The 20,657-nt window shown below is 43.5% G+C and overlaps 1 protein-coding gene across 1 annotated transcript in view; it reads left to right on the top strand.

Annotated features, from left to right (window-relative positions):
• Positions 1-15,141: 15,141 nt before the first annotated feature.
• RNF152 (ring finger protein 152) overlaps positions 15,142-20,657 on the top strand; it is a 73,565-nt gene continuing 68,049 nt past the window's right edge. The window contains exon 1 of the mRNA XM_068931573.1: positions 15,142-15,457. The gene's annotated coding sequence lies outside the window, so the exon portion shown is untranslated. The remainder of the gene's footprint in view (positions 15,458-20,657) is intronic.

Here is a 20,657-nt window from a genome sequence, read left to right as displayed (position 1 = left end):
ACTGATTGCAACGGCCCTTTAGCTGCCAGGGTGCTGGGATGCACTGAGGTGTGCAGAGGACGGAGGAGGTCTCTGTGTGCTTTGCTGCTATGCTTCCCCCATGTGAAAACCCTGATGTGCTCCAGGAGCAGCTCAGTCCTGATCTGGCTGGGGAGCAGTGCAGGGCACTGCAGCAAGGTTGTCGCTGCTGGCCAGAAACGGCCCTGCTCGGTGTGAAGGTGAGTGATATATTCTCCTGTGGCTTGGCATCAATCAAGTCCCGGCTTCACCGGTGTCGGGATGGCAATGAAAGATATTCTCCTTTGCCTCCTCCTCCGCCCTCCCCTCCCCAGGTCTTATTCTTTGAAAACTGTGGCTGTTTTTCAAATGGTGGCAGTTAGAAGAGGTAACAGAGTGCCTGCTATGGAAACTAGTTGTCTTGAATGAGCTCATGAGAAAATCAAATCTAACCTGTCTGTCTGAGCAATGTTTATAAACCGCTGTGCTGTCCAAGGGTTAGGCTGCCCTGCCCAGCTGCACTGGTGTAGTCCCTGGAAGCAGCTGTTTATATTTTGAACTTTCTGATGTAATGGGATTTTACTGGCTTCATAAAAAGTCACAGGGTCACACCACTATTTTTTTTTTTTTTTGGCAAAGCCTCTAGAGGAGCAAGCAGCACTTCAAAATGCTGCTGCCTCCATTTATTTAAACATTTCAGGATGTTGTTTGTGCCTGCCCCCCTCCCCAAACCTCAGCAAATATCAAAATTTCTCTTTTGAGCTGCAAAGGAAATTAGGATTAATTTTATGGACCAGAGCCCTGCCAGATGTAAATCCCTATAGCTGCACCAGCGTTAGGGAAGCTAAGCTGATTTACACCAGCTGATGAGCTTTAACTGAAAGGGGAAGTCACCACTTCAGAGCAGCTCGTATGTCAGAGCAGTGACTGGAGCCCTGATCCAAGCGCTCTGCAAATACCGCCCTCCAACATGTGTGGCAAGCCAAGCGAGACACTGAAGCACCCACTAGCACGGTGGGGGTTAAGCACTCATTTCCCACTGGTTTCCCTGGATCTGCTTTACAGTTCTTGAAAGTAGGAGAGTGAAAAGTCTGTGTAGGATTGGTGGCATTATTATGTGCTTAACAGGACCCATGCAGAAATCCCTGGGGTTGCTCCTCATGGGAATAAAACAGGGTGCACAAAGCTGTGCATAGGATTGGGACTTTAAATCAGGCTGGCCAAAATATGGCTACTGTAATGCTCGGGGTCATGAGCAGTTCAGATGAGGTGCCCCTGGGCTATGGGTTTCAGGTTGTCTGTTTAGAGTCAGGGGATGATGGGAGGCAGCTGGGGGAGGAGGGTTTGCCTCAGACCTAGCTGCACGTGAAGCCCAGGGGAGATTGCTGGGGCACCTTCTGGGACTGTCTTCATCCATGGCTGTGAGTGTTCCTCCTCGCATCCTGGGCTCCTGAGGTATGTTTCTTTGGCTCTTGCTTTCTGGAGATTTTAATATGTGACTTTTACAGTGAGGCAGAAAGGCTTTCAAAGCTGCTGTTGCAGATTTGCTGGACACCATCCAGGCTCAGGGATGGTCCTGCTATCTTGCTGCAGGGCAGAGGGCCTCCTGTGCCCAGCTGACCGTTAGAGGACAATTCTTCCTCTGGGCAGTAGCAGCTAAGTGGAAGTTCATGCTGCTACTTGCATGCTAAGCTAGGAATATTTTTTTCAGCTCATGTTTATTGGATAGGCATGCTAATCCTCTGATTCCACCCTGGTAGGACTGGGGATCCTTGTTGTTTCATGTTGCTGAAGAGTCAGCTTTATTGCTAGACAAGCTTGAAGGATAAAAGGATGTTTACTTAGGGATGTAGACTTGTGATTCTGCAATAAAGTTAATAGGAGATAAGATAAAATGATTATTAAGATTGTACTTAACTTTATTTTGTTGGTTATTCCTTTTAACGCAGCTAGCTTCTTGAGGTAGTTCACTCGCAGCCCCCTGGAGCTGGCATATTCGGGGGTGTTCTCTGCTGCCTCGTCCTCTGCTCTTCCAGATGGCTGCTGGAGAAACTGCTCCGGTCACCCTGTTCCTTCTCTCTTCCGTATGGAATAACTTTTTGTTTTCTTCCTGTTTGATTGCCCCTTGGTGCCTTTGACTTATCCCTGGGATCTTATATGACTGTGTAAGGGCTTGCATCATTTCTGTCTCCCTTCCCCTTTCAGGTTACTGGATTTACATTTCTACTGTATAACTTAATTACCTCATTCCTGGCTTCAGGCGGTATTCTTTTGCTTATGAAAATGCTGTGGTATGACTCTATAAATGATATATTATGAGAAATGTTAACAGTACAAACTCCTTTTAAGATTTATAATTGATAGCTTGCCACAAAACTCACATACAGCCTAAATGCATAAGCACAACAAAAGGGTGATCTGAGGATATGGTTGTCAACACGGTGTGACTTTTGGCTTCCATTTTATTTATTAGATATTCAGGATTTCATCCCAACCAGCTATGGAAGAGATCCTGGCATATCCATAGTCGATAAGGAGCAAATCCCATACCCATTGCCATGCACCTTTTGGCAGTAGGTTGTTGCTTTTGCAGGGTTTTTTTTTTTTTTGCATCAATACCTTTGGCAGATGCATACCCACAGAAGTGAGGGACCTCCAGTGTCCAGCTGGTGCTCAAAGCATTGAGGAGAGGAGGGGCTTCTCCAGTCCTGCAGCATTTTGGACCCAGTGGTCCCTGCTTCCTGCAAAGGCAGTTTTTCTGCTGTTTAAGAGAGGGCATGGGATAACGGGGTCTCCCAAGGCAGCTGGAGGAAGGAGCTTGCCATGTTTGCCAAGCCTACTTCTTGAACTTTGAATACAGATAGGTCAGAAAATTCACACACACACACACAGAGTGGTATCTGCAGTGTTCACATAGGTGCTCTGAATAGCCCTATGGATGTCTCAGCTTCTCTCCACTGAGGCCACAGAGAATTAATGTTTCTAACTTTGTTGCTTTGAATAATCCCTTATGCTAGGTGGGAGATGCCTACAGGCATCTCTCTCGTTCCCTATGCTGCTGCCTGTGAAACCAAGTAGCAAAAGTGCTGCTTAAGATAAAAAAACCCACAAAAATCCCACTGAAACAACTGAGATCGGGTCTGGGCTCCAAACAGATGAATAAAAGTAGTAGTTTTAGCTAATTTAAAGCATATCTTTTTCAAAAACACTTTTAAGGAGTGTAAAGAGCATGTAAACTAATTTTTTTTTCCAACCTCTTTTGAATTAGAAAAGAGATGGCAGTGAGGCTGGTAGAAGTGCAAGGGATTTCTCTTTGAGAAATTATCTTATCCGCTTCTTTGTTTTAAAAACAAATCTAACAAAAAGACTCCCCAAAAGTTCAAGCTTTCCAGAGTTTCACTTTCTGATTTTTAAAAAGTGAACTTGGAAAAACATTTTTAATTGAAAAGCAAGGCTAGAGAGAAAATGTTTTACTGAAAAGTGATTTCTATTTAGAAGGTAGCTGTCCTCTGCCTAATTTCTATATTTAAATTTTTAACAGAGGAAAAAGCAATTTTTGGAGGGAAGTTTCAGTGTGAAAATCTGTTGATCGGTTCTCTGCAGGAGTCAGAATTTCAACAGAGAGTCACTCTTCACTTAGCTGTAGTTCAAAACAAGCCATCATTTAATTTCCTTTAAACTTAAAATACTCTCCTTGGCTTGCAGAGTGCACCTGGCAAATTTCAGGCTAATACTTCTCTAAGGCAAAGCTGTACTGCGGTTACAGTAGGGCTTTATACCGGAAGGTGATTTGTGACCTTTTGTCCATTTTTCTGCTGCATCCTTACAATGAATGCAAATCCCTCACATTAGCTGTGAAGCTGGATACAAAGGACTCAGCGTCTGGCATATTCCTAAGCGTATATATGTTTGCTCTTTTCAAGTAGATATGATGTTTGTAACTTGCAGCCAAGATTCAATTCATTGATGATAATGTGGCTCTGAAATGAGTATGCTTTCTTGATGTAACCCTTCTAAAAATAGTTCACTAGATTAAAAATCTGTCAGAAAGCCAACAAAATGGTAACGCTAATAATCTCTGCCAGAGCCCCAGGCATAGGTCATCACCTAACAAATGGCTGAGTTTTGCGGACCTTTAAAAGCGGAAGCCTACAGTACAAGTCATGGGTTAGTAAGACCATGATGCAAGGTAGCAGCACTTTGAAAGTATGGCGGGAGGTGTGGGGGAGGGAAGTTAATCCAAATACCTCATTATTATTATCTGCTTGAAAACAAGAGCACTAAGAGTGAAATCTTTTTGGCCTTGAGGTTTTAAGTTGACTTTGTTACTATGAATAATAGAACAGTAGTTTTTACAATGGTTAAATTCTAATACTTTCCTTTGTGAGGATAATCTGACTTTTCTGTTTCTATTTTATAATCAACAAGCAAATTTCCATTAGAAACCATGCAGAGCTGCTTCCCTATAATCTCACAATGCATTTATAATTAAAAAGGCTGAAAGTGAACTTTCTTCACTCTATAAAATGAAGGCTCTTTAATGGATCTTTGTACTCTGGAGCAGTGAGAAAGGCCTATCCTGGGCACAGTGGTCCTTGGTAATAGGCAACTGCTTTCGTGCCCATTATAAATTAGGTAGGTTTGAGGGCTGCAAGAAGGTACGGAGCTACCACACACTCCCCGTGAGAACCAATTCACAGCAAAGAAAGGACTGCGTAGATTTACTGCTTCCCTGTTGAGCGCAAACTGGACCGATGGAAGCGGCTGGCCGCCGACTGCTGACAGCCTGAGCATTGCTGGCTTGTGGGCTGTATGCCCTCTGCAGCGAGGGAACAAGCCAGAGGTTGGCATGCTGGCTGTCCTCCTGCGGCATGCCCTGGCCTTTCCATAGCTGCGATTTAGGGATCAGGCTGGGCGGCCATCACAAATTAGACTTCTTCACACAAGACAGCAGAAACTGAGCTTGTATGGGCAAGTGAGAAAGAAGGGGAAGAGCTTCCAGTTATGATGAATGTGGGCAGATGTGGGAAAGGAACAGCTGTGGCAGGGAACAGGGCAAATTATTACAGATGGTTGGGGAACCAGCTGTGATTTCGGTAGCCAGTTGAACCCAACTGGAGTAACATGTTTCCCACCAAGACTGCTCCAAAGCCTTCTCACAGCTCGCTGGGAAGGAAGCCTAGACCAGCAGAGCATAAAGGACCTTGTGATGTGAGCCTGGACACCTCACCTACGTACGCTGGGGAGAATGGTGTTGGAGAGAGGGATGTGATAATCCAACTATGGCTTTGCTGTGTGGTTGCTTAGGTCCAGAATTGACAACAGGAATGCTTGGATCAGTTTAAAGGCACCCTATTACAGGCATCCCGGAGTTGGAGAGAAGGAGCCAGAGGAGGGCTGGTCGTCTTGACTAGGGACAGCACAGAAGCGGTCTAACTGGCAGGCTGCTGTGAGAGATGGGACTGCAGCAAATTAGACCTATTTCTAGCTGTTTTCATTTTTGTTGGCACTGGGCATAGCTTGGATTTGGAAGGCTGCAAAGATAAAGTATAGAACCACTTTCCCTCCTGGAAGCCCAGTAGAAAATCTCAATGTTCATCTTGCTAACTGTTCTGAGACAGAATTTTCTTGTCCTCTCTCTTGATCAGAGGGTTTTCTTCTTTGATCCAGTAGCTGAATAGTAGCATCAGTAGTAAATTATTGCCCCTTTCATCCTCACAGGTCAAAGTCTTTTAAACCTAACTCAATCTGCTGCCTAGTAGGGAAGCATGTTTTACTATAGTAGTTCTTACAGATCTTTTCAGAAACATTAGCTCCATAGATATCTGCTTATTTGAGGTTTTAAAATATTTTTAAACTGAAAAAAGCCCAAACAAACAGGCCTTATACCTGCTGAAGGTTCAGAAGAAAAATAGGAAAATGCATTCAAAACCTTTGTATTTCAACATATTTCTTGATTCCTAGTATTAAGAAAACAAATGGAATTTACAGTTTTTTGCAGCTGTGATTTGGGGAGAATAACTCTTGGAAAAGTTGGGAGGAGGGACCTGAAGGAAGGTTTTGATTTTAGTTGCTCACCCTCTGTTCATCTAAGCACCAGGTCTGCAGCTGAGGAAACGCTATGCAGTCTGTAATCTGCTGTGGTTTCTTTGTTTTTTTCCCCTGGGTAAACAGTCTTAATAAAGGGTCAGGTTTATTACAACATTTAAAAAAATGCTAAAAATCATCAATGTCCTGTAATGCTCCATCTTTATGTGACATGAAAACACGAAGGCTTTTCAGGCTGGGCTTGTCTGCTCTAGACTATTTTCTCTCTCTTCCTCCCCCACTTCTCTCCCAGAATCACTGATGCATCTCTAATAGGGAAAATGCAAAGTGTGCAAGTTGTCTTGGCACTGTGGCTCAACATCTTGCTATGTTGCACTATTATGTTGACTATTTTACACAGGGAGAGTGCATGAAAAAAATCCCAGAAGCACTGTTCTGGCTCAGGCAACTGCAAAAGCAATTCCCCTTTTTTTGTTGGCAGTAGGAAAAGAGAATCTACAGATACCAGCATCTCGGAGCTAATCATACCGTTCCCTTTGACTCAAAGGGAACTGTATGGAGGAAAGCCAGTGGCATATTGCAGACCTAACTATGCACAGACTTAGCCATTGTTTCTCTGGCCTGCTTTTTGGATGCAGATAGAACAGACAAGGAGCTGCAGAATTCTGCTTCCAAAAACGACATGTATTCATTGACCATAATTATCTTATAAAATAGGAGAGGATGAAATGGGGAGACTGGATGCAATTATTTTCAAGATTTCTGAGGGAAGAATTTAATTATTTCACTACGTTGTGGTTATGCCCACTGAAGTATGAAGTCCTTCAGCTACATGTGTCTGTCCATGTGTTTTTATTTAAGGTATTTATAGAGCTCCACTCCTGTGGTAGCCGTGCCTTTCACAGTCCCTAACTGAGAACACTGAAATAAGATTGGTGATGTAAACACTTTGCAGATAGGGAGCTAAGGCAAAGAAGGCATGTGCATTTGTTTTCTTCCACATTTAAAGAAGTATATTTGTTTTAGGTATATCTTTCATTATTATATTTAATCTGTTCATCTAAGTCTTGAAGAACCTTGACACAACAATTCTGAAACATTAAACTCTATCCCAGGTGACTAAGCCAATGCTCTAGCACTTGCAGCTCACACCTACCTCATACCAGGTAACTCCCACACAGGAACACAGCCTCAGTGCAGGCTGCAGTAGTTAAGAAAGGGGACTGGGTCCTTTTCAGAAGCAAGGACTCTTCAGCAAAATGAGAGGTAAAGCTCAGCAATGAAGTAAAGACCCTCATTCCCCTTTTTCATTTGTTTACAGAAGAGGTTACAGGACATTGGCAGATCTCAGGCTGAACTCTCTGATCAGAAACAAGGCTTCCTAACTCTTTCTTGTTGGCTGTTTTCTGTAGCAGTGCTTTATGAAAATAAGAGCACTCTCTCTGTTCCGCTCAAAAAGAGCGGCAGCAGCTCACAAGTTTGTTAAATTGTTGGTTTGCTCATGTGTCGTGTACCTACTGAAAATGCTACCTCAGGTCAAAATAAAACTGAACAGTAAACCGTCTATTAGAGAACCATGTGACTACTAATGGAGAGAAAGGGCATGAAGAATAATGCAGTAGCATATTAGAAAACAATTATTATATGCTTGACTGGAAAAGTATTGCAGTTAATGGCAATATCATCTTCAGCAGGTTTTGTGTCTGGCTCTTGGCAGAAAAGCATTCAAGTTCATTATATGGTTGCTTCATACCTAATGTAAGAGGTCTGCAATCTGATGATTGCAGTGGACAGATGGTTGAAAGAGTTTTACAGTATTCACTTTTGCATGGGGAGCAGTCTAGCTGTGGCAGTAGGAAGACCTCTGTTAAAGCAGAGGCCTGGGACAGTGAACTCCTGGGTTGTTTCCTTTCTTTTGCTCTCAGACCTTGCTTCAGCAGTTCTGGTACTGCAGTGATTAGGTTCACTTAGGAGTTTGCATAGCTAGAGTTGTTTTAAGCCTTGATGTTGACACAGTTATTTGCGCCAGTACAAACCTTTATAGTGAATCAGCCCTCCTTTATCAAAAGGTGTACCAGGTAATGGAAGGATCTAGATAATACAGAAACTGGGTCCCAGCCCTTCTCCATAACTTAGGTGTCTCTGCAGTGAGTTGATTATATGGAGATGTTGACAAGTGGTTCTAATGATCAGGCCAGAAAGTCTTCAAAGCCATTCTTACATACTTGCTGGAAACCATTTGGGTTCAGGTGCGTTACCATTATTGTGGTGGTGGAAGCTGCATGGTAGCAGGCTTTCCATGCCTGGCGGGTTGTTAGAAGTGAATCCTTCCTCCCAGAGACCTGCAGTAACGTACATGTGGTTCAGGTGAGAGCGTGAGCACGGGTCTGGATCACAGCTCAGAGCCACACACACTGGGTTTCTCTGAGATCCACTGTGCTTGGGAATACAGTGCACAGGCACCCAATGGGCTCTGCTAAAATGCCTGTGGGTCCAGCCAGGCCTCCTATGTTGCTAGACACGGGCTCACTCTGTGCATAGCCATCCTGTGCACGTGGTTCCCCTCGCCTGCCCGGCAGTGGGAAGGTGGAGGGGCAATAACTCCTTTATCTTTGTTTAAAGCCAGGTTGGATGACTAGCTCAGGCTTCCTGTTTTGCAAAAATGGGCAAATTCCTTCTGGGGCTGAGCTGCCATGGAGCCAATCTTGGCTATGTGCCTGTGTCAGGGTAGGTAAGTCTCTCTAGGCTTGAACAGAGCTTTCATAGAGCCATCTTTGTATTCAGAGCAGCATTAATTTGCCATTGAGATAAGCCATCCCTGGATAACTGAATGTTGCCTCTGGATAGTTTATACCCAGCTATGATAATACACACATTTTAGTACTGGTATAACAATGTCCCCTTGAGCATGTTCTCCCACTTATTGTATACTGCTTTACAACATCTGTTGGTTTAGCAGTACATGAGCTAGGAGTGGCTGGTGCTTCATTTCGCGTCCTTTGCCTGTACTTCAGAAAGGTGGGTCAGATAGTCAATTTATTCAATTTTCAGTGAAGGAAAAAATCAGAGATAGTTTAAGCTTCATATTGTTAGTTGAGATCACTTTGCTTCTGCTAGGGTCACATCAAGACATTTGTCCTGAAATAGCATACCTCTTTTGTAGTGAAGACAGAGTTTCTGTGGCATTTTGGGCCCTCATACTGTGGGACCTCTTAACACCTCTCCATTCTGTTCTCATTTTGTAAGCGGGAAATTCTTCTCCGTAAAGTCTGGTAGCTGTTCCTGTGAAATATTTAATTCTCCAATGGGTCAAACTTGTTCCTTTAGAGGCAGCCATTAAACCTAGATAACATGACTTTTGTGATGGTGAGGTGGCATACAAGCCTTATGCTGGCTGACAGTACAAGAGTGGGTTACACCCTGGTGTTAGCAAAGCATTTTGAAATTCTCTGAGGAAGGCACCCTAGATTTATAATTCACAGAATTTAAGGCCGGAAGGGCCATAGATCATTAGATCATCTTAGATCATCTAGTCTGACCTACATAATGCAGGTCATAGTGTTTTGCTGAGTAATTTCTGCTTCAGTCCTGGAACTTCTGTTACCGCTACGCTATACCTTATAGAGGAACATCTGGCATTAATTAAATAAATCCAGAAATGAAGATTTCACTTTATTCAGTGGTAGTTTAGTCTAGCAGTTAATTGCTTTTAATGGTTTTTGAGGAATAAATTGTATCTTGTTTCTAAGCTAAATTTCCACCTACTAAATAGACGGAAGATAAATAATAAAGATCCTTCTACTGTCATAAATATCTTTTTAATGAGTAAGTTTTAGCTTTTTAATGCATAAGTTTTAGTTATTAATTACAAAATCCTGAAGTTCAGGATCTTGATCACTTCATCTGGACACTTAATGAAAAAAAAAACTGCTGCATTCCTTAGATGGATCACGCTTTTTTCTGGACCCTTATTATGCCTACAAAAGAGACTTGGTATTTGTTCAAATTAACAAAGCAAATCCCTTCTAATACATTAGCAAATATAACTTAAAGCCTATACTTCAGTCAGGCAGAGGAATAGACTCCTGCTTTGGAGAAGACTCAGCTGAAACAAAAATTGGTATTAGCGTTATGCAAGGCATTTCTTCAGACCTCAGACTCACTTGAACTTAGCCTTGGGCCTGAGGCTGAGTGAGTTCATGAACCTTAGCTCCAGCTGGCAAAAATTCAGCTGTGAGAAATGTTGTCTATCCTCCTCCAGCAACTTGCGTTTTCTACAACACTCCCCAGAGCCTGTTAGATGCCACACAGGTAAGTGTGGGACTTGGGATGGTGCAGCTCGTAGAAGAGGGGTTTGCTCTGGAGTGCTCCCAAAGAGTTTAGGAACCCTGGGAGCACCACAGCCAGAGCCATGACACTGTGGGGTTGCCATAGCCCTCCAGTGATCCCGTGAACATGGAGCAAACCTAGTCAGCAAAGAAGTGACACTGCAGACTCACACTATAAGCATCTAGGTAGTGGAATTTTCTACTGGATTATCTGTTGAATATGCGTACTGTTATCTGTTGACCATCCTGCTGAGCATCCTGTTGACCATCCTGTTGGTATCCCTACTGTTATTAACTAAGGCCGTCTGTTCTATTGTCCAGCTGTGGTCTGGCATTGATCAACTGAGTAATGAACTAAATCCAGTAAGAATAAAAGAAAGTAAGCCGCATACCTCTGAGGTGGACTCAGACTCACCATCTGTCTAGGCTTGCAGACTAGACAACCCACCCATAAGTGGGGATGCCCCTGGTGCCAACTGCCAGGGAGGACGTGAATCCTCTCAGCGCAGCTCGAGTGTGGTGAGAACAATCCGGGGAACACTATACCAGAAGGGTGGCCCGTAAGTACGAGGAAAGGGCGAGAGCGGTCATTATACCATGCATCTGAGAACAGTCATAGTACTGTGCGTCTGTGGCTTAACTGTAGAGCTCTGATATGTGTATTCTATTTTTAGTTCTTTACTACACTTTTTAACTTTGTTGTACTGGTAAATTGTCTGCTGTTAATTGTTTAGTGTTGTCCAGTGTCCGTCACATGGGTAGAACTGCTTAGCTCTAATAAATTCTTATATCTCGCAACTGATGACCTCTCAAGTTCAGTGCAACGAACCCTGGAATTTGAAAGAATCCCGGACGCCCCTCTAGTAGCGTGTCACAAAGCTGTCCTTACATGGAGGGCGTGGAGGGAGGCAAAAGCAGGAGGAAGCAGGTTGCATGTCCTGTCACTACTCACTTTTCCTGGGGCATAATTTTATTTCCCTTCCCCGCTTTCCCATCCCCAGCAATTCTGGGGATGCTGGATGGCTGTCATCCCCAGAAGAATAGCAGAGTCATCCATGATGCAGGCTGTTGCCTTTTGTTGTCATTGGAGGATGGGTGGATGGATATTGAGCCTGTCCAGAGGAAAAGGAAATAAGGAAGATGCTTCCCATCCCATTAACTAATATTGAATTGGAACAAAGACAACCTGTAACCTCTAATGGGAACCTCTAGAAAGAGACCCCACCCCCCCCCCAGAGGACTTTTTAACTTCCTTGGCCATATCTACTTTTATAAAACTAAATAGGGTCAAGATACAAGATGGAGCACTGCCACGTGACCGTTAGCTGCTGGCATGCTCCCTGGCATGACTTTGAGCTGTGCCAACCAGTGCTCTTCCAGACAATGCTTGAGAACGTTTTGGAGGAGAGCATGGGTACAGGATCATGCCCAGGAGACAATGTGAATAAGACCACTCTGGCATGCTATTCATGTCATTGCCTCTGGGTGAGAGGATGGGCCTTGGACTTTTTTACTGACCACACTGCCATCCACCAAACCTATAGTGCATTAGCTAGATGCTGCTCGTCTGAATAAAGTCTGACAACTTTTAGGATGAAGACTGTCATATAGGCACTGTATGTCTGTATTGTGCCAGTAGAGCTTATTTTGTTGGGGCGCCAGGGCAATAATTTTGATGGATAAAGCCATTTCCATCAGAAGTTCTTTGCTGGTAAAGTGGCTTTTACAAAGAGATAGTCTATAATAGTTCCCTAAACAAAATATGTAATGGTTGAAAAATCATGTTACTATATCTCACAGCTTCTGTTTTTAAATCATAAAATGGAGTTGCGTGCTGTAAATACACCGAAAGTTTTAAGTGTAGGCCTGGCAGTAGTTTGAGAGAATCACTGACACTTTGGGTTAATCGCATTAGGCCATTCTACTGCTAGGGAGAGTCATATGATATGATTAGCAAGTTTTGTTTTGAGTACCAAAAATGAATGTGGGAAAGGTAAGGATTATTCAGAGGTGCTATCATCCCTGGTAGTTATGCAGAAGATGCTAGATACTTACATAACTATTTGGGAGTTTAATGTCCTGTAACAGATGGTTAGATGGTATCTTCTCAGATAGCTTTCAATTTTTACCACATGCCCTAATTTCCCTTTTATTTTCCAAAGTCTTCAGTTATGTCTATACTGGAGAAACATACTCCGATAGATTTGTTTCTGTAGCGTTTCTGCAGCGTATAGTATGATAGTAAGCTGGTTAGGAGTGAGGCACCTGTGCATTACTGGAACAATACCAATAGTGCATCTTCGGTCTGCCATGGCCTACTGTTCCCTTTCCACAAGGCCAAGGGGATGGTGAGAGATCTGTTTAAAAAAATCCTCTTCAGTTAGCAAGCTGCTGGCCCTAGAGCAGAGGAGCCTTCTGCACATCTTTGAATATGTCCAGTGTTCTCTCAACTGGAGTGCCATTAGCAAGTTAGTCCCCATCTGCAGCCCTCGACTAGCACAGTTCCCTCTTCTTTTGATGCAGCCTAAGTAGCCCTTCTGAAAGAAATGAAACCGAATGAAAGCTGGAGAGAAGGGAAGTTACATGTACGTGATTCTGGAATTCATAGGAGTGTTGCAAAGTAGAAGGGAAAATGAATAGCAGGCTTGGCTGAAAATAAAAGTTTAAACCATAGTTTCATGAACAGCCAGCATAAAGGAAATATGCCTCTCTTCCCTGGCTGCTTATTCCTCTGCCTTTCTTCATTTTGGCACGAGAGACGATGCAGCTGCAGGTTAGGGAGCTGATTTCACGGTTGCATTGAAAATAAATACATCAAACCAAAAACGGCTCAGAATTTTGTGAAAGGAGAGGGAAAGATGGTGAATTTGGATTGATATATATTTAAAAGCTGTAACAGGGTTGAGAAGGAGCATTTTGCTAAGCTGTCTGCGAGTTGTGAGCAATCTGAAGACAGCCTATTAAGAAGGTGCAAAACCCAGTGCCAAATCTGGCCGCGAAGAGCAGTTGTTACCTATCCCTCTGGCCACGTTTCTTTCTCTGGTGACTGTGTGCAAGAAAACAAACTGAGCTATGAGTCCATAAATGTTTTGATAAACCAGATGGATCCCTTGCAAGGCCGTCTGATTTTATTTGGTTTTATTTCCACATTTCTTTTACAGCCAATTGCTATTGCATGTCTAATGGAATGGTACTGCTACTATCTGCATTGATAATTGTCTTTCCCTGCACATTGACTGGCATGTTGGCAGATGATCGATGGCCTCAGGCTGCTATGTAAAAGTCCCAACAGTGGCAATGCTTGCAGGACTATAGCAGATGCTTAGACGTTGCTAGCATGGGGTGCTGTGTTAACGTTAGACTGCAACGCATACAAATGTAAGTGCCATTGATTTCACTGAGATGACTGGCCTGTAGTCATCACTCAGATTTGAATGTTTCATAATATTACATCAAGCACTTCCCTTATCCCACTTGTAGCCATTTCCTTGCAATGTGGAGTGCTGGCCTGTGCAGCACTTGCAGAACGATATTTTATGTGAATATTTGTTTTCCGTAACTATATAAAGAGATATCTGTCTAGATGTATAATAAACACCCCATAAAACAGCTTGACTTTGCATGGAGATTTGCAGCTGTGTTTACGTGGCCTGACACAGCAATATCCATACATCATCCCTTCCTCAAGGAAGTCTTGTTTCTCTTTTATGTCTTCTTGCCTTTTAAAGACTCTGAGTGAGAATTTACTTTACTTCCACATGACCAAAGTTTACCATCACCACATTGCATCTGCTTCTTAGCAGATGTTATGGAAAAATGACAGCATAATAAAATGTCATGCTAACTTGATCCAAGTGCACTTGGAAGAGGTATACTTGAACTTCAGCACCGCTGGTGGGAATGTGACTTGAATTAATGAACATCTAGGTCAGGTTTAGACCTCATTTTCCTCACACCAGTAGGCTGCTAATCTCACAGTCATCTTGGCTGGAACCATGCTTATACAAGATCATTAACATGCTCTTCCCCAAACCTTTCCAAAGATGCTAACAGATTAACAAAAGCATTGTTCTTTTGTGCTTTCCCTGGTTACCAAGGAACAGATTCTGTAAAATTTATCAGTAGAAAGTAATTCTCTGTCTCTGCAGGTGGCTTGATGTTAAAGGCACAGAGCTTAGACCTTGCAAAGGGATTCCCACCTTCTAATTTGATTAGCAAGTATTTGACTTGCTAGGGTTTTCTGAATGCACTCCAGGAACTTGGCTAGGCAGATCTTACTTGTTGCTCTGTCCTGCTGTCTCGTGTGAGGTCTAAGTGGGGTTTAATTTTTCTTTCTAGAAATCACACAGAGCCCATGATGCCTGTCATTGTAGTAATCTCTAGAAATAACACAATATAGAAATAACATAGTTTTATTTAAAATTATTGGACCACACATATGTGTGTGTATGCATGCACATACACAGAAACACACACACATGAGCACACAAACGCACTGTTCTAATACTGGAAGGTTCCTGTAGGTGGTAGGAAACTCCACAGTTAAGTTTACTGCTCGTTATTACAATTTGCATTGCAGTAGCAGTTCGGTAGAAGCTCTCATCTGCTTGTGCTGGGCAATTTATACACTCAGTGCCCTAAACAACTCTTCTCCAAAGAGCTGGTGTGGGATTTCCTTAACAGTGATTTTGGAAGGTCCGCTTATTTCCGCTTTGTTTTTAGAAAGTAGTTCTGCTCCCTATTTTCAGGGTTGCACTGCAGCAGAAGCGACACATGGTCTGAGGGAGGAACACCAGCATAGGCTTGCTGGGCCTACAGCTCCTTTTTCCTCTTTTGGCAGCTTGTCTCTGCTTGGATTTCAGTTGTCTGGAGGTCAATGACTTCAGTTTCACTGCACATCTCTTTGAGATGATCCTAGAGAGGGCAACATGAGCCACAAAAGAGGATTTACTGCTGGTTTAACCAGTGATCATTGCCGGAAAATCTACATGGAGCGTGTTACAGAGAGCAGGTTCTGTACTCCACTTCCTAGCCACCGCCCCTGCGAGCTGTGAAACTCTGGGTCACACACATAGGGCTCACAGGTAAGAAAGCAGTTGAGTTGCTTCTTGGTGTGCCCGATTTTCTTATCTTTTGTATTGCATGTATAAACTTAATATACAGGCCTAAGGCTTTGAATGAGTCAGGGTAGAAAACCTAATTTGCTGACAATTCTCTGGTGCAGAGTTGCACAGTATGCTTCATCTAGAGATCTCAGACTATTTTACAAATCTTATTAGCCTAATTTTCATAGACTAAGATGCTGCAGTGAAGGGAGGGGATACTTCCCCCACAGGTGGATAAAACAACGTCAAAGACTGTCCAAAAAGAGAAGGCTGTTTGCTGAGATTTAAATCCTCAGCAATGTTATACAGATTGAAAGCATAAACTTGCTATTAGCCTAATGTAAACAGCTCTTCCATATGTTTGGTCTACTCATTGGCATGTTTTAAGTTACGCCCGTCATGCTGCTAATGCTTGGAAATGTTTATAGAAAAAGCTCAGAAGAAAAACAGTGCTTCCCTCCTCAACCAGGCCCGAGACATTTCTTTCACATTCCTCAGAACTGCTCATAAATTTCTGTGAATTTAACTTTGATTCTTCATCCTGTTCAGGAAATGCCCTGTCTGGAACTATCAGAAGGATTACCTGGCAAAATGGTTTATACCTCATATAAACCTGCAGGTCACAAGGGTCTTCTCTCAAATTGTTTTATTCCATTCAGACATTCAAGTCAGACTTCCTGATAAACTTGTATTTGATAGTAGTTCCCAGGGTGCCCTGCAGGTGAAAGTGAAGGTTGCTGGGTCAACCTCAGAGCAGAATTATGAAAAATGAACCACATTCAAGAAGTGGCTTCAGCTAGTCACTGTAGGCTGTCATTGCTGGTAGTATGGGATCATGTTCAATTTGGTGAAGTTTTAACAATGATATTTTGCAATGTGGGCACAATGCCTCGGTAGTTCAGGGCAATGAACTACTCTCAACTCTCTATATGATTGTCCGAGTCTATCAGAGGGTGCGTAGTGCTCAAGTTTCATGGTATTTCTCTTCCTTACTGGGGCTTTATAGGACAGTTGCCCCCATTTTCCCAGCAAGCATCCTTTGAAAGACAGTTGGGCATTATGCAAGTTATGAAAAATGTTGCAGAAAATTTCTACTGAGAATTTCCAGTAAAATCCTTCTTCTATGTTTGTTCTCTAACTGTAGATCCAATTGTCAGCATAAGAACAATTTTAAAGCTTTTTTCCTAATGGCTTTCCACCCCTCGTTTTAAACCAGATGCTGTTGTGACCATTTACACACATGCTTTCAGTGCATGGTAGACGGGGCTCTAAAATCATTCACTACTTGCATCTCCACCAACAAAACTGAGGTGCATGCCTCTGTTACACTGCTTTTAGTAACAGAAGGGTGATTTTTGTGTGCATTGATCTGATGGGGATTCTGTCATTGGTTTTGCAGTGAGCTCTTCCTTCCTCCCCTTCTCCCACCTCCTCAGCAGACCTGTGTGGCTCTTCCTTCCCTCTTTGATCCATACTGCAGCTGCTGGCCGACTGGCTAATCACCCTGAACTTGCTTGCACTGCTAGGACCTGACTTCCAAATTCCAACTAACTTTACTCGAGCAATGGCAGGCTGGCAGCTCTCCAGTCCTCTTACTGGGTCTGCTCCAGCTATTTATTGTGAAACTTTTGCTCCTCTTGGACTTTGCAGCAATTTTCATCCCCCTGGGTGATTTGCCTGGCACCAGGTAGAGACATCCAATAAAGAGCTCTGGGAATTTGCTCTGTGCTCAGCAACATGTAGATGCTTCTGACCTGAGTCCTGGTTCTTCTGTAGCAATATACAAGAGTTTGTAAAACCAATAAAAGTGACTTTAACCCTTGACTATAAATGTTTTGGTGGGATTGTGTGGCAGGAAAAAAAAGCTGCATATGCTAGGAATTGAGCCAGGGTCCGGATCTGAGGATCAGTAAGAAACTTCAGAAGACATGTAAAGGAGCATTAATTTTACTCACTTTTGGAGCAAGTCCGAACTTTTTTGTTTCCCTTGCATTGCTAAGACTCTTCTCCTTTACATACATCTACTAAAACAAACCAAACAAGCTAAGTTTCTCTGTAGTTCACACTATAGGTGTGACTCTCCACTGCTGCACAGTATGCAAATCCTATCTAAGCAGAACGGGGCCCTGTTCCATGCTCCTTGCATATCCTTTGTGTTGGTGCAAATGACTTCAAAAGGGTTCCTCGGTGACTAATCCACAAGGTGATGATAGCCAGCAGTCTAGATGCATGCCAGCTAAATAAGTGCCATACACCGTGTTGCAGAAGCCATTGTTTTCTTCCACAAGGGAGAAACATCCATCTTAATATAGCTGTTCTGACAGAAGAAGCAAGAGTGTGTATGAGCTAGTTCTCAGAATGGAAACTGCTGCTGCTGATCTATGTCACCCCTCACACTAGCCACACAAGCGCTCATATATATTTTAATGCAAAATGTGGGAGATCAATCAGAGACTGAGGTAAAAGGCAAACCTCTGAAGGCAGCAGGTCATCTGGAAAAACAGCTTTCTCCTACGTTCCTCAATTGCCATTTAAAGTGGAAACCCACAGTGAGGAAGGTAGGCAGCCCAGCAACTTCATGGCACTAACCTCTCACCTTTGCAAACCTGCACTCATTTGTAGGTTGATTCCCATAGCTTTGTTATATTTAGGCCTGTGGCTGAACAATCTGGCAAATTTGTGGGTGCTGCTTGACCTCCTGCTTAAAAGACATCAAAGGTCAGTGCTAAGGAGTAATGCCCACCACAGAGCTGTCCTATCCCGAATTCTAAGCAAGAGGTTTGCAGAGCCCTTCCTCCTCGTCTCATCCCGCGGTCCTGGCGCCGCGCCTCCTGCGTGCTTACCAGCAGTCTGGCACTGAGGTGCTCCTGTGGCAGGGCTCTCTTGCCAGGAGCAGCTGCTCAGCCAGGCCTGACATGCAGGGTCCCAAGCGGGGAGAAACCTTGGCACTGGGCTGCCTCTCGTGCCCACTGGTAGTGCTTCAGGCAGGAACGCTGCACCCGCTGTACTGCACAGCAGGAGTCACATCAGATGTGCGTGACAGGGCCGGTGCTTCTGAGGGCTGCTGGGTCTGCCCTCACTGTGTGCACGAGGTGGGTGCTACTGAAAATATTCAGATTTGTTGGGCACAGTGCTAGACATCTCTGTCTAGGCTGTTCTGGGCAGGAATACGGTGACATCCATGCTCAAAGGCACAGTCCCCTGCCGCAGCAGCTTTGCGCTACCAGTGTTGGGGTTAGGTCTTCATAGTTTTGGCATCTGTAGTGGCAAAGTAGTATGACAGCGTTTGGCTGTTGACTCCTCTTGTGAAGCACTAATTCGGAATTTTTTAAGGCATCCTAAGGCGCCTCAGGCCAACTGAACTTCAACAGTTCTACTGCTGCTACTTCTCATTGCAGTGGTAGTCTCACTCTAACCCTGAAAGCTGCTTGCAGGGGAAAGAGTTCCTGAACCTCTATTGATTTTGCACCTGTGTTGTAGTTGTGGGTTTTCATAAGGTACAGAGCACTATTGCATAAGAAGGAGAGCTGGGAATCATTGCAGTGCTGTCCTTCTTGATCCTGTTGTGCCATGACCTCTGATGAGGTCATGAAATGAAAGGTAGCAACTACCCCTTCCGTTTTACTTGATAATTTTTTATTAGTAATTGCTGTGATCACCCGTAATTGTTAATATTGTGCTGTGATTGGCAAGGTTCAGTGTAAGGCTGATTTCTGCTTTGTGGAATCCTCTGTGGGGCAAAAAAAGGCTGTTTAGTTTGTCACTGCTGTCTTCCATAATAATGTATTTCAAGTTAACTGAAGCTACTGCTTAGGACAAGTCAGTTGCATTTAGGATATTGGACTAAATTTGCCTCTCTGAATCAGGTCTGATGTCTCTTTTAAGCCAATTCCAACCTAGAGAGAATTTCAAGAGGTATTTGGGACCCCTAGGGAGCACATGCTGCATTATTCAAACGTCCTTTGAAGAAGTGAATTGTGTCCAAGAACATGCCCATCACTAACTGTGAGCTGAATTCAGTAATAGCCAAGTAATAGAAAACTTGCCTCACCTGCATAGAGAAGTTGCGCCATTGTTCCTTCTTCAGCACTGCGTGATGTTTTAATAGAACCAGCCACAATGTCATTCTAAACTAGGATTTTCTCTTTCAGAAAGCCTAGACAGAAACAGAGTAGCTGTATAACTGGAGTGGCTGTTTATCACAGCGCAGGATAGAAGAACCTCCATTGCAAAAGGAGACTCCATGAATTGGTTCCCTGAAAGAAAACGCTACCTCCTCAAGACCCCTGGGCACTATGGGAATAAAAAGAGCTGCTACTCAAATATTTACTAGAGGTGTATCTGGATCATACCCCTGTGTCTGGCTCCCCCAAGCCTCCCCTGAGCTCAGGAAGTTTCAGATTCAGGCTTTGATTCTCATCCTTGTATTTCTCAGCCATCTGAACCTTGTACTTCAAAACTGCTGAAGGGTTGGGGGCATTGGAAGGAGTTCTTGGGAGATGAATGTGAAAGCTGTATGGGAAAGGAGTGTGAAAAATTGCGTGGATGCTGATGTGACTTACGACATATCTCTCCAGTTCATCACTTTGGTCCACATTACTTCCCTTATGTAGATACAAATTTAGGACTTAAATTTGTAATAATTCCGCATGTATGATGAATTTGTACATATTATACGCTACTGCAGAATGGCCTTTTACAGAGTCCGACAGGCACTTTTGCTGTATGCAAACCCGTGTGCCTTTCAAAGCTCTGCTCTGCAGATTTCTCTCCCGACTTATTGGAATAGGGGACCTCGGCAATGGGAGGTGGGTGATTATTAATGGGATCTACAGGAGAAGCCAACACACTGTCAAGTGAGAGTGGGACCTGGGAGTAACTAGGTTAAAGATACATTGATAGGAGCTTTTGTTTTCTGCCTGATCTGACGCAGAGATTTGGGAACAGTCTCCACCAATTCTAGTCTGGTATATCCTGACATTAATATGCTGTATCCTGTCCTACTGAAGACTGGAGGCAACTCAAAGCTGTTCTTTCAGGAAATGCCCTTGTGAAACCAGTGTAAACACCACAGTGCACATTATTTGGGAACAGATACCACTGACTGAAAATATTTTTAAAAATCTTTTTCCTGTATTTTTAGAAATGCCATGGCAAATGAAGAAACTGTGAAAGAGTT

The sequence above is a fragment of the Struthio camelus genome, chromosome 2, assembly GCF_040807025.1.
Source record: "Struthio camelus isolate bStrCam1 chromosome 2, bStrCam1.hap1, whole genome shotgun sequence".
NCBI classification, from domain to species: Eukaryota; Metazoa; Chordata; class Aves; order Struthioniformes; family Struthionidae; genus Struthio; species Struthio camelus.
This window is presented reverse-complemented; position numbering and strand designations above follow the sequence as displayed.